This window comes from Numenius arquata, chromosome 21 (genome assembly GCF_964106895.1).
Source record: "Numenius arquata chromosome 21, bNumArq3.hap1.1, whole genome shotgun sequence".
Taxonomy (NCBI): Eukaryota; Metazoa; Chordata; class Aves; order Charadriiformes; family Scolopacidae; genus Numenius; species Numenius arquata.
In genome coordinates this window covers 8325127-8338024 of record NC_133596.1, presented here as the reverse complement: position 1 = coordinate 8338024, position 12898 = coordinate 8325127, and positions in this window count along the sequence as shown.

Genomic DNA, 12898 nt, shown 5'->3' with positions numbered 1-12898 from the left:
GGTATTTCTAACTTCTGCAAGGAAAGGCATGTAACTGGTTCGTGATTTGTTACACTCTGACTTCTTTACTGACAACATCTTTCACGGTTTCTACCTCGAAAACTGCGTTGTTGTATTACTGAACTTCAGAGCATTTAAGGATTCCAAGTTACTAATCAATTCTATACTTCAGTTGTTGATTGAAAAAAAAAAAAAAAATTCTTTTTCTCTTTGGACATAGGAAAAATATGTATATAGAATCATAGAATGGTTAGAGTTGGAAGGGAGCTTAAAGATCATCCAGTCCCCCTTCCTGCCCTGGGCAGGGACACCTCCCACCAGACCAGGTTGCTCCAAGCCCTGTCCAACCTGGCCTTGAACACTTCCAGGGATGGGGCAGCCACAGCTTCTCTGGGAAACCTGGGCCAGTGTCTCACACCCTCACAGCAAAGGTTTTCTTCCTGATATCCAATCTAAATCTCCCCTCTTCTAGTTTAAAACCATTACCCCTCATCCTATCGCTCCCCTCCCTGATCAAGAGTCCCTCCCCAGCTTTCCTGGAGCCCCTTTAGGTCTTCTTTCTTAACTTGGTCAGAGCTTCCAAAATTGCTTCAGGAAGTTTACCTAAATAAGAAGACTGAAGAGGGTTGTGCCTTTTCAAACAAACTTACAAAGTAAAGGAATTTTACTTCAACGAAGGCTTCAAACGACTGAGCTACTATTAATAAGTCTTTAGTCTAATAAATATACACAGGAATGATCTAGTCTAAAACCTCTTTCTTCGTGGTAAACATATATAGTGTGCTATATTTTTAGGTACCTTCTCATCATTAGAAGGACATAGTAGTCATTATGAACTCTCTGTTCACAGAGTTGAATAGACTTTCTCTTCATCAAATATGAAGAACTTAATATATTTTCGGTAACACTGACTTGTGCTAATACTTTTTATTTTGGTTTACAGCCTGTGCAGAATCACTACAAGACTCCTTTGAATGTCCTAGAAGTACTCCAAATTCTTTTAGACAGCTCTTTAAGGAAGACAGATCTAGTCTAGCATGTAATTAATGCTGGTGATTCCACTCTGATCTTTTTACTCCTATAATATACATCTCTGACCGAGGAGGAGATAATGGACAATCATGTAAGAAAATCCGTGATTATGGCTTGATTGAGCTTGTGTGAGCTCTACACAGCTAGTGTTGTCATGGTTTCCAAGCCATTTAACGTATGACACTTTGCATAGACAAGATGTTAGATAGCCATCCAAAAAAATTGTAATTTGGAGTATATCTAGCCCCTCTTTGAATGACAGATCAGGTTTATTTTTGTAGAAAATCAGTAACCAGTTTTCATATTAGAAGTTAAAAACCCATATTATCTTCCATAAAATTTGTAAAACAGAGGACTTGTCTGTGAAGAACAAATTTTTACCATTCAACACAAGAAGCAGATCTGCAGCTTTTAGCAATACATATGGGTAAAAAATTCCCAGTCTTCTCAGCTTTTAGTCACCATATCAATAATGAATTGCAATTAAAAAAAAAAAACCCCAACCCCCCCCCAAAACCCCCAAGACTCCATGAAACAAAAAACACAACCAAAAAAAAAAGATAAAATCACATAATAATATAGGTTGGAAGGGACCTCTGAAAGTTAGCTGGTCCAGCCCACTGCTCTGAGATTGTCCAATGTAGATCAGGCTGCTGGAGGGCCTTGTCCAGTTGAGTTTTGAGTTCCCCATGGATGAACTGCAGGGACAAAACAAGGCAATATTAAACCTACTGAATATAGATACCTTTCAACATGAAATGTGCGTGATGGTTGTGGCTCTACAGTCTCTGTGTACTTTGAGAAACCGGATTCGTGCATTGCGGTGTACTTGAACAGATATGACTTGAATTCTCTCAGCTGATGCTTTGGGACATTTGAGGGTAGTATCACCAAAATAAATGACAGTTCTGCATGAAGACTCGGATGCCTATCTGTAGCTAAGTGGAAGTGACTGAGGGCAGTATGAAACCGGCATTTTTACTAGAGGGGAAAAAATCCCCAACCCCAGAAAAGCACTAAGTTTGTTATATTGCCTTCATCTGCTTTCTCTAAATGGACTTAAAAACTTTAGTTGTATTTACCAGCAAGGAGGCAGCTTGTTTGAGCATGGCAAGCTTGCTCGTTCTGATTATACTAATATGTCATTTTACACTGAAATGAGTCTTTGGTCAAGCGTTATTTATTTTCTGATAGGATGGTGTATCTCTAAACATGCCAGGTCTTGCCAGTGTATGGAGGCAAGTAGCTCTTGTCACTACCTAAAGAACCATCATAGGTGTGTGTTTTGTTTTATTTTTACGGACCTACACCTATTTTCAGAGGATAGAAGGACTGGGTAAAGGAGAAAATGTGGGTACAGAACATAAGAGATAATCTCTTGTATTTTACTTGCATAACTGAGATTGTATTACTGCCAATGCCACTGTCTACTTTTTCATAGTGCTGCATTTCTGCAGGCCATACAATTAAGGTTTAAAGGGACACCACATCAGACAGATATTTGTTTTCCCTTTTCTTCACTTAACACCTTCCGGGGTCTTTATCACACAGCTCCATCTATACAGAGATCACAAGCGCCCGCGGAGCCTCTCTCCTGTGTGCTGGGGTATCTTAATAGTGTGTCCTCTGTGGAGTTTTCTGCTGCTCTTCAGGAGAGCGTTGTTTCCCCAACTGTTTGCAATGTTTTCCTAGGCATTAGGTAGCACCTTCCTCTCAGGGTTGCCTTTGTCAGTCTTTGGAAAAACCCAGAATTCTCCTCCTCTGAATCTAAAGAAACTTAAGCCAAGATATTGGGGCATTTCCAGTGTCCAGCTGTTGTGTATTGGTAAGCACAGTCATCAACATAATTCTGCAGATAATTTTTTTCCAACAGTGATTTTCTTAGAACCAGCAGAGGGAGCACAATAATAAAAGTAATTGAATTTACAGATCTTTCTACTTATCTGAAGAACACTTTTAGATTCTTAGACATGTCAATGTTGCAAGTGCATTTTTCTGTGTATTGGGTTTGTGTGGCAAGATTTTGGTAGCAGGGGGTCTGCAGGGGTGGCTTCTGTGAGGAGATGTCAGAAGCTTCCCCTGTGTCCGATAGAGCCAATGCCACCAGCTCCAAAAGGGACCTGCTGCTGACTGAGGCTGAGCCCATCATTGATAGTAATAGCACCTCTGTGAGAACACGTTTAAGAAGGGAAGAAAACCCTGTGCAACGGTGACTGCAGCTGGAGAGAAAAGCGAGAATGTGTGAGAGCAACAACTCTGCAGGCACCAAGGTCAGTGAAGGAGCAGGGGAGGAGGTGCTCCAGGTGACAAAGCAGAGATTCCCCTGCAGTCCATGGTGAAGATCACGACGAGGGAGGCTGTCTCCTGCAGCCCATGGAGGTTGATGGTAGAGCAGAGATCCACCAGAGCCACACTGGATCAGGGGGATGTGCCTGAAGGAGGCTATGACCCTGTGGGAAGCCCACGCAGGAGCAGGCTCCTGGCAGGACCTGTGGAGAAGCCCATGCGGGAGCAGGTTTGCTGACAGGACTTGTGACCATGCAAGGGACCCACACTGGAGCAGGCTGTTCCTGAAGGACTGCACCCATGGAAAGGACCCACACTGGAGTACTTTGTGAAGAACTGCAGCCTGTGGGAAGGATCCACATTGGAGAAGTTCATGGAGGACTGTCTCCCATGGGAGGGAATCCATGCTGGAGCAGGGGAAGAGTGTGAGGAGTCCTCCTCTGAGGAGGAAGGAGCAGCAGAGACAACATGTGAGGGGCTGACTGCAAACCCCATTTGCCGTCCCCCTGCACTGCTCAGGGGGAGGAGGAAGAGAAATGGGGAGTGAAGTTGAGCCCAGAAGAAGGGAGGCGTGAGGGGAAGGTGCTCTTAAGATTTGTTTTCATTTCTCATTATCCTACTCTGATTTGATTGGTAATAAATTAAACTAATTTCCCCAAGTCAAGTCTGTTTTGCTCGTGATGGTAATTGCTGAGTGATCTCTCCCTCTTCTTAGCTGGACCCACGAGCCTTTCATTATGTTTTCATTCCCCCGCCCAGCTGAGGAAGGGAGTGATGGAGCAGCTTTGGTGAGCACCTGGCGTCCAGCCGGGGTCTACCCACCACACACTGGTAAGTGAAGTGTGTAGTGAGGTGAGGGAGCCTAAGTACCGGAAGCAGAAAGGCAGGGACATGGCTAAATTTCAAAACAAGAAATAGTGTTCCTCGTTTTCTGTCATTGCCATTGAGAATACACAAATAAATGACAATATTTTGTTCTGGAATACTAGAAAATCTAATGTAGCTGCTCAAGTAATTCAGGAGCCTGTAGGATCCTTGTTAAATCATGACAGAAATGCAATTCTTACAGACTTAAAAACATGTGTTACTCATTTAATCATTGTATGTGGCTCCCAGTAGGTTCAGGGAAGATCAGAGAGGTGACATGTATGCCGTTGTTAGGAGGATGTCTTTTAGTTATACATACACATAGACCATAGTGAAGATTTTGAGTCCAACTGTAGCTTAATGTTTGTGGACAGCAATTGTAGCCATGTTCTACTGGATCTGTTCCTGTGGTACCAAAATTTTTCTCAAACCAGCGATCATTGCAGCAATCATTATCTTTTTGTTTTGCATTTGAGTGACTGGGCACAACTGCAATGCGTAGGGATAATAGTAGTAATTCATAAAGCAATGGAGTTGATCCTCATCTGTTTCAGTTTTGCTCTTCATCTGTTTTAGTCCCTTAGAATTTTTTTGTGTGTGTCCTTGTGCAGTGTCCAGCATGGTTGACAGAACTGCTAGCAGTTTTTTCCATGTTAATGTGCAATGGAGCATACATCTTTTTGTGACTGATAAGCACTCTCAGTCCTGCAGAGATTCAAAATGGTTTGCAAGTGGGTATACCTTCTCCTGCTCTTCTGATGTGGTTAAATTTGATATATCCGTTGGAGGCAGCACCATCAACTGAACTATGAAAGTTTCTAATGTCCCCTGGGAGAACAGCTATACTTGACGAGGACTCTGGTGATACCAGAGTATGTCGCTTAGACTGGGTTTGATGACTTGCATTTCCCTAGCAAAGTCAGTGTTGTGGAACTCAAGAGGCAGTCCATTTCTTAGATTTTTTTTTCTTTTCATCTAAATTCAAAATTTACTTGAGTTAACTGAAGATCCACAGCTATAACTGGTTACGTTGACCAAATCACATTAGTGGGTTGGCTCAACAGTTTGAAATTCAGCATCGCTGCTGCTACCTTCTGGAACAGGCATTCTCAGTGCACTGTAAAGCCTTCAATTGTGATTAATGGTCAATGTGTTGATTGCTTTAATCCAGCATGTCAGTTTTGTCCCTCTGTAGCACCTTCTTTCTACTGTCAAGCTTGTTGGGATCTGTGTGCCAGGGATGGAGCCTGAGGCATTTGGCTTTTTAGCTGTGAAGACAGGATTTGCAAATTAAAAGGCAGAATGCTAATCACTTAATGTCCTTGTTTGTTCCTTTTTAAACTTTGTGGACTGGACAGTTAATCAATTATTTGAAATGATGGTTCCTGCAATGCTCACATATGAGCAGCAGCACCCTAAGAAAAATCAGTGGGCAATCTTGAAATAAGATTGTGAAGTGGGTAATAATTTCATTTCTTACACAGTCTTGGCAACTATAGCACACTGGCAGTCTGTGTCCTGATGTTTATTTTAATTCAGTCAAGATTCATAAGTAGTATAGTTGTGTTTTTGTCTAACTGTAGGATGCATAGTTTATTCTGGGACACACATTAATGAGTAGGTAAACTGAAAAAAAACCCCGTAGAACCTCTGGGGGAGGGTAGCTATGTTGTATGTTATTTGCTTTTTCTGGTTTTCTGAGAAGGATTCCTTCGCCTGCCTTACCTATGTTATTTTTTCCGTTTGGCTTTCTGTTTCAGAATCCACTTGGGTTTTCTTGCAGGTTGGGACGGTGTGAGCTGTGCAGAACCACAATCCAGCTTTGTATTTTTCTTTTTAAAACCTATGCGTATATGGCTAGCAAACTTTAGAGACTGATTTGTTAAGGCTGTGCTCTTTACAACTGCTTTCGTTTCTTTGTGGCACAAATAGAGAAGTCTGGTACTACCAGATTGTTCATGCTGGAGGTCCTCTGGTATTGGTCATATGGCATGGTGGTGTGTATACTTGAAATTGCTGTGAATTATCATAGTAGTTCTCTTTCTTGATTTTTCTAAACCGCCTACTAATCGTGGGTGAATCTTATGGGTCATAAAAGCAGTCAGAATAATCCAAAGAAATCAGTCGTGTGTGAACTTCTGGAAATTATCCAGTTCACCTGGGTTAAAGCTGGGTTAAATACTGGTGATGGGATTTTGCAGTCACTGTGTACACAAGCAGACAGAGAGATCCAGTGGTTGGAAAAAACGACCAGATCAGAAGAATGCACCAAAGCTTTTCTTTCGCTGACGGCTCAGTAAGAGCGCTGTGTGATGTCTTTTCCCACTCCCTCCACATCAGGCGCACTTTGCTGCTGTTATGTACTCATGGCAAGGTTATTATGACACCACATCCTTCCATCATCAGTGTGAGTGTGATACTAGACTGAAAATTGTTGTTATACAAGGGCATTACAGACACTGTAAAAAGATTGTGATACTGTGTACTTCTTGTACATCCAATCCACAGTTCACTGTTTTTGTACCGGACTGTCTTGGACAAAGACACCAAATTCATATTACCGGCCCTTTGCTGAAAGAATTACCAAGAGAGAAGGCAACACCATGTGTCTTGTAGTTAAATGTATATTCCCATATAGAGTATCCTCTTAAGAAAACCAGCAGTGATTACACACAAGCTGGGTGTGACAGGGATTGAGGGGGACGGAGTGGCAGATGTGGGCTGCTCTGAGTCCTGTCAGGAAGGAATGATTAATGAACAGCAGCTCCAGCTGAGGCTAACCTTTGGAGAGCTGAGCAGGACATCTGCAGAACTGTCAGAGCGCTGACAAGGACAGAGCTGAACAACCAATTATTCCACCATCACTAAGGTGGGCTGTCAGTTTAATCCCAGCCATTCACTTAGGCAAGGACAGGGAAATTTCTCCTTTACATAGCACCACTCTGTTGTGACCTTAACTGTTTCATTACTGCCGAGGGGAATCACCACACACGGGAGCTCCTGCAGTCTGGGGGTCAGAGACCCTGTGATAAGTAAGAGCTGTTTTGCAAAGAGTTGTAGTTGTTCTCTACTGGACTATAATGATGTGGGAATTCTGGTGATTTTAGAAAATGGTTTCATCAGGAAATGAATATTCTGCAAACACCCTAGTATTAGTCACTGATGTTGTCAAAGTTTTGTAGTGACAAGAAGATCTGGCGATAGCTACGCATTCTGACTTGACTGGGCTCAGCTGTGTTTGTCCTCCACAGGAAAGCTGAGTGTTGTTTCAGGTAGGTTTGGCAGCAACTAGTCCAGAGACCTGTGGTGGTGATAAAGAGTACCAGGAACATTTCAGTTGGCTGAGTGGGAGCCAGAGTCACCCAAGCTGGGAGGAGACCTTTTAGTGCAGGTTTAGCTGCAGACATGCACTTGGTACACAGAAGGTCCTGCAGTAGGGTTAGGTACCTTAGCACAGCATGCAGAACAGGCAATAAAAGCTTTTGGCCACATGCCATTTTATTTCCTGCATAGCAAGACAGTGCTTGTGTTGTGTGGATTTTCCTAAGTAAGTTTTCCAGGGATTTTATGTTAAAATGGCTTTCTCATACATCTTTCCTCTGTCACATGGGAAACTGAGAACTGGGGAAGCTGCAAGCACCAATTTGGAATGTGGAGCGTGGCTACAAGTGTATTATGCGGGATTCTCCTATAACAAAATACTTCAGTGTTGTTACAGATGTCCTGAGTGTTGGGAAAAGAAAGTAAGTACTCTAAGGTAGACAACTCAATCTTTTTCTTGTTCTGAGCAGAAGCTGTCGTATTTTTTCTGAAGTTGCTTAGTCTTTGTTGAAATGTCCCCATATACAGCATTTTGTTTTCGGTTAGGCCATGCAGTGAGTTCCAAAGGACTTTTTAACACTGAAGGGAAAATTGGCTTAATTAATGGCTCATACTGGACAGCATTTTACTCTGCAACCTGCCCCACTGTGGACCATTATTCACAGGAGGCGAGGGTGGCAAATGCAGAGGCAGTGCATCTCTTTAGGACTGTAGTGTTCCAACTGTCTCTCTCCAACTGTCCTCTTGGCTCAGGCCCATTTCTGCAGAATCCCATGCATTTTGGGAGCTAGTCTGATGATTCTTGTCTGTATGAGCACTCAAAACAGGAGGAAGCAGTGTCACATAGAGAAATTCCTCAACAACCCACAAAACAAAGTCCCAAGACTTGCAGGCGGGCTTGGGGATGCATTAGTTTAGGAAGAGGCTGGACACACACAAGAGGAGAATAAAGAGTTACATAGAGCAGATGTGTTTCTGTTGCTGAAGTCTGTGTTTAAATGCTGGTACGTCTGGATTGCAAAAACAGTAGGACTTGCCAGAAAGCAAATCCTATTTATTTGTTTAGCTCCACTTAGTCTTCCTGCTAAAAAAATGCAAAACATTGAGAATTCTGAAGAATCATTCAGAACAAATGTGTCTTCGATGTACTGGAGAATAAGTAGAATTTGTAAACATGGCCTTTTTTTGATGGATTCCTGGTGTTTAAATATCTTACATAGGAAAACCTTTAGGTTAAGTTAATGGAAATTAATTCCCGATGAGGGCTATGAGCTCAAAAGTAAAGCATCCTGGAGGCATTTAAAAGACATGCAGGTGTGGTGACTGGTTTAGTGGAGGAGTTGGCAGTGTTGGGTTAACAGCTGGGCTCGATGATCTTCCAACCTAAATGATTCTAGGATTCTAAGATGTAAAAAGATGAAGCAATCTCTTTCATGAAAGATGAGTCAAACACTGAGATAAGAAAAGACGTACTGAAAGAATGGTGAGCTTTTTAGGGTTGGGAAGTGGAAGCTAATTCACATCCTTTGGCATTTCCTTTGCTTGTTTGTATGTGATTTGATTTAGGAAACTGTTGAAGTCTCATGTGAATGTTGCCATTTTCGAATCTTTAACTAAGTTGCTGTGTTGATTATAGCAAATCATGTTAAATCATTCTGATAATTGGCTGATGACTAAATGTTGTTAAAAATCATACAACCGAATCCTATGATTTACCGTAGTAGTGTTAATGTTAATAAATCTTAAATTGCTGCTACCTCAAAGTTGTGTAGCATCCATTAATCGCTCATTTTGTGTCAAATTGGCAGGATCCTAAAATCACATTCGTGTTCTGTAAACACTTGATTTGGAATGCCTTCCATTTTTGATCTGCTATAAATTCTTGAAGGCTTTAAAATGCCCTTTCAGCTGAAGATGTACGAAGATCCTTCATACTGAGATATCGGGCAGACATGAGAACAGCTTTGTCTCTGCTCTGCGTATACCTTGCCTCCTTTACATTGTAGGTTGGCTTTTTTTGTTTTGTGTTTCTTTTAATGTTGTTTTTGGTTTGGTTATTTTAGTGTTTTAGGAGCTAATCACATAGTTTGAGTTTTACTCTAGAAGAATCTGTTTAAATTTGTTATGCAGTTCAGGAAACTGTCACAGGTACCTTCAGTGCTACCAGGAAAATCCCAAGTGGGTGGGGAAAAAATGTATCCTAGGTACATCTCCGGAGAAAGCCATAGCATAGCCTTGTCTTGTTGATTTTTTTTCTAAGCTCAATGAACACAGAAAATGTAATTGCCACTGTACTCCTCTCTCTAGATTCTCCCTGTAAACCTTGAATTTTGCCTTCCTTAATTAGGTCATCCAGTTTGTAATCACTTTTATTTAGGAAATGCACTAATGTCACAAAACAAGGACATAAAAAGAAAATTTTGAAGTAGGATTTTGCAATAAAATACAATAAACCTTACTCCCTTATGGTTTATTTTCTGTGTATGTTTGAGAAGTTTTTATTAAAAAAACAGAGATGATAAATTCTGTCTGGTTTAGACCTGTCTAAAGATATTTTCAGGTATGTTCCTGTTATGCAGAAATTTTGCTAATGAACTCCCAGTTGAGGTTTGGGCATTACAGCAGTGTTCTAGATAGCAAAGAGTTTATCTGAATGAAGATGAAGTAATTTCTCATGGAAATATATATTTGCAGGCAGATTGCCTCCAGTGCGTGCCAGCTGTAAAAAGGTGGCATACCTATTATTGTGCCAGAAGTCAGTTTTAAAACAGCAGAAGATCTTTGGATTTCTGATCAGGGCAGCTCTGCTGCACCAAACGTTGAGAAAATCCTCTCAAAGTATACAAAAAAAAAAGTATACAGAGACTATTAGTTTAGTCATGCAAATTTTTCTTTACATAGTAAATTTTATCACTGCCTGAATTTTCATGTGTGCATAGCATTTACTGTACTGTGTCCCTGCTCCAGTCTGGGAAGCGCAGGAAGGAGTCATACCAGTCGAAAGAATGGAACCAGATCTGTAGGTGTGTATATACCAGTAACTTGCAAAATTTCGTAACATATCATCTGTATTGCACAAAAATGTTCTTTAAGACATGGAGATATGCAAAATTTGTTCTTCACTTTCAAATGGTGTCAGAGCTCTTGTAGAAGGTGGAATTCAGTCTGGTGTGTCAGGGAGGCTGCAAGGGGAACAGGCTTGAATATTGATTCTTTGATGCTGAATTGCAACCCAGAAATGTTGAAACAGCATGTATGCAAAACAGTGTTTTCAAAGCTGAGGTTAAGGCCAAAGTGATTGCTCTTCCTGCCCAGGAATGGATTAAATCTGAAATTCCAACATTAACTTCCTTTACCCTGTGAGTCTCATCTTGGAGAATGAATCTGTTGATTATCTTCTATGTTGGGTTTGTGGGTTTTTTTTCATTTATCTTCCTTCCCCCTGCACTTCCCATCTGGGTTTGCAGATCACACAGTATTTGCCATTGTCCAGACTGGGTCTGTACTGCAATAGAGCAACAGAAAAAATAGCAAGAAATAATAAGTGAAATTTTTGTTTTCATTTAATTTTCTAAAATTAGTCAGAAGCCAATAACAGTTGTAGAATGTTATTCATTTTAGCCAAAGTTAGTTGTCTGAGGATGTGAGAGAATTGAGAGGCACGTGGTACTTTGGTCTAGACTCCCTATCTTATGACTTATCTTTGTGATTTTTGTGGTAAAGTGCATCATGTGGAACTCAACAGACAGAAGAGAAATACTCTTTATGTGTTTTAGAAATATCTTGTCCACATTAGTAACTGTATTTGGAAACAGTGGTAGTAGTGCCGTGTAGAGTGCAGAATCTGTGACCTTTCTGGATAAATCAATTTGGAATGATTTATACATACAAGCTAGAGAGTATACAATGGATTGTGGATTAGAAACAAATAATAAGGAAAAAACTAATTTTAAGATTATAGTAGATAGACTAATCTATCCCCAAATAAAGCAGTACATCCTTACTTTTACTGTCAATGAGCTTAGTCACCTTATTGGGAAAAAATGCCTCGTATGTCATAAGGTGCTGCAGAAGGATTCAGTGCAGTTGCAGGTTTGTGCTTTACTAAACAGGAATGTTGCACATTCATAGAGGAGAAATGAGTATTTAGAATTCAGCACATCCCATCCTCTGACATGTTATTAATATCTTCAAGTAAAAGTCATGCCAGCACAGCAGGCTTATAGTTTCATCCTCCTGGTGGGAAATAGCAAGCTCCTCATTTCCCTTGAAACCTAGCTTGGAGTTGGGTTGTATTATTAGGGTCTGACCAATTGCAAAGTGATCAAAGCAGGAATTTTAGAAATTAGTCTTTAAATTAAGCATAATGCTTCATTTAATATATTGTGTCTGTACCTTCTCTTCTTTTCTAGGATGTCCTAGGTGACCAATGCGTGTTCAGGCAGTGGGGTATGCTCACCATAATGCCGTCTGCCTTGGTAGGAAAGAAGGATGTTCTGCTTAGTCGTGCATTTCCCTGCAATTTGATTACCTTGGCAAAACATAGAACTGAAGACTTTATGAGTGAATTTGAAAACGTTTCTGTCTGCCTGCAGTGAAATGCTGTTCTGCATGTTGTGGAACAAGTATAGACTGCCTTGCTCCTGAGTAGAGGTTGCCTTGTGTCCACTCGTCATTTTGTGAAAAAGTACAATGAATTAGTGAGGATTTAGTAAATCGGTACAATTTTGCTTAATATACCCAATATTTTATGCTATCAACTGTTACACTTCAGTTTATTTTCCTGGCCCCTTACCTTATTGCAACCTGAACTTGGCCAGGTTTGTGGAGCTACATTTATAAGAGGATGTGTGAGCCGGCAGAGGTCTGTAGTCACGTTGATATCGATAGGTAAGCAGCAGGCCAAGTTTATTCGGTGAGAGCTGGTGTGATCTGCACGCTGACTTAGGTGGGGAAAAGTACAGGATATGCATGCTTAGACATATTTCTGAATCTGCCCTTTTTATCCAGTGCAGAGTTAATATATCTATTGACAGAAACAGCAAATATGGAGATATTTAATTATTTGCAAAGTGGCAGGTGCACAAGTGAAGTTTAGAGCATTGCTATGGAAATTTTTAGACTGTTCAAAAATAATTTAGATTTTCCTTTCCTTTGGCCTGCTCTAAATTGTTAAGAATCTTACTTTTGAGGCTGGGGAATAGAAACAAGGTAGAAATTGCTTTCTGGCTCTCTTACAGGGAAAATTACTGAAATATCTTTGTCTCTTAGCATAAATGCTCATAAAACTTTGGATAATTGATCCTGAAAGTCTATTGTTCTGTAGCATATTTATTCATATCAGAAAAGCTGCATTGAAATAGTGCCAAGGGTTTAAGAAAAGCATTCAGAG